Source organism: Clinocottus analis, unplaced genomic scaffold (assembly GCF_023055335.1).
Source record: "Clinocottus analis isolate CAN_PGR_092001 unplaced genomic scaffold, fCliAna1.0.p SCAF_24, whole genome shotgun sequence".
In the NCBI taxonomy this organism is placed as follows: Eukaryota; Metazoa; Chordata; class Actinopteri; order Perciformes; family Cottidae; genus Clinocottus; species Clinocottus analis.
In genome coordinates this window covers 6847818-6850000 of record NW_027175976.1, presented here as the reverse complement: position 1 = coordinate 6850000, position 2183 = coordinate 6847818, and positions in this window count along the sequence as shown.

Here is a 2183-nt window from a genome sequence, read left to right as displayed (position 1 = left end):
CCAGAGTTGCTGGCGATGGCAGATGGTGGAAGGAAGGAAAGGCAGATGGAAAAATCACTTCCAACATGTTTATCATCGTCAAGAAGTGTGTATCGTGCGTGAGCGCGCGCGTGTGTGTGAGGAGGGATGATTCCCCCGGGGTTAATGAAAGATGTGACTGAGGTTTGAGGAGCGCTAAAAGTCAGGAAGAGGCTATGTGTTGTATTGATTATGGATCTGATTTGGTCTGAGCATGAAGAAAATCTGCAGATTACAGGAGATCAGAGAAGTTGTTTGTGAGTTTCAATGTGCAAAACACATCCTGATCCGTTGAGTGTATGCATTTCTTTGCACACCGACTGATTTGTTTAAATGCTATGCTACGTATTTGTTTTTCTAAACGTTTTTGTACTACATTGCATGAGCAACATGCATTAATTTTTACTATATTACATTCATTTTAGGGGACATAAACTGTATTAAATCATATTAATATCAGCTAAATATCCATCACACTGGATATGTCTGCAAAACTCTCTTTAATGTCGAGTGTGAGTTCATTGTCGACGTTAGAAATATTAGTTTGACAAACGGGAACTCTTGCAATTAGACTCTGAACATCAATATCAACGCACTTCTGCATAAAATCAAGACGTGGCGACTAAAATATGATGAAGCGGCTCCCTTTTGAAGCAACTCTCAGAACTCCTCGTCTAACACCGCTGAAGCCGTCATCCATATGTACAGTCTGATGTTGCCAGGGGCAATAAATCACAGCTGTTGCCATGACGACATGTATGTGTGAGAGTGCGGAGAGGCGGCTGAGAAACTTGAGAAGCACACATGACTTTGTGACCCCTGCAAACACACCGCTGAGAGGACCAAGCACATGGCCTGTGTGTGTGTGTGAGAGAGAGAGAGAGTGTGAGTGTGTGTGTGTGTGTGTGGCAGGGAGAGTGAATTAAAGCGCAGGAGGCTTCAATTGTTGTCGTTCGTTTTCTCCATATTCATACTCATAACTTCGTCAAATCTGCACACGTCGGCGTGGAACACATAAGTAATCCAGTCGTGTGTTTCTGCACAGAAAGCGCTCGTAGATAATCACCATAAATGTGCCATTTTGGCCAAACGTAAACAAATATAGGCCCAAACTAATAAGTTGCAGCCCACAGCAAAAACTTCGGGCATAAATAATGAGGATAATAATGAGAGGGAAACAAACAACCCGTTCCCTGAAACCTTTCCCACGTTGCACTACCAATGCGACAGGACTCCTGCCCTGGTTCCTCTTGTTGTTTCGGGTGGGGGATGGGCGTTCCCCGCCCTACGAGGACATAAAAGAAAAGCTCCAAATAAGGACTGCTCTGGGAGCAGCTCTACGAGTTGAGGCCTCATCAACAAAGCAGAGAGAACGGTCCTCAAACTGAGGTTCCTACAAGGGAACCACTAATCCTCAGCTGTCCGGTCCTGAGACAGAAACACTCAGAGGTCATCATGCGCATGGCCACAACAAGCCGGATTCAGAGTAAATATTTAGCCGAGCGCGGCCGCGGCTCATCTCAGAGCCGTGAATGAGGACGAGCGGTTCTGGACCGATCGTCTCGTGTACTTTGTGTCCATCAGCGGAGATCTGGAAGCACGAGGAGAAACACAAGGTTACCCAAACCTGTGTATTTGGAGGAACTGTCGGTCAGCAAGACCGTGAGCGTCGCTTTCTCTTCTCTAATCAAACTCTGCGCTGAGTGAAACGTCCGTGAGGTTGAAGGTGTGTCGGAGTGTGTGAAGGAGAGAGAACTAAAACGGTTTGTGAAGGACATCATTTATTGGGAGGAATCTGAGCCATGTTTGTGTATTTTATCTTGATGTTTCTTCATTTAATATTCAAATACTTTTTGGGGTATTTATGTTCATTTTATTACGCTAATTGTTATTTGTAGATGCTTCAATCTGACCTTTCCAGTCTGTGGTCGTTTCCTCTCTCTGTCCCTCTCTCAGTCTTTTTAAAATAAGGGCGTCTTATTGTCTAGGGGCATCTGATCCTCTCTCTCACACACTCAGACACACACACACACACACACACTCACACACACAACACGGTGGCTCAGCTTCTTTTTGTTTTTATCAGGGAGAAGGAACTTGATGGACGAGGAGGACCAAACCCCACCATGGTCTCCGTTTCTTTGTTTTTCTTTCTTGAATTTATT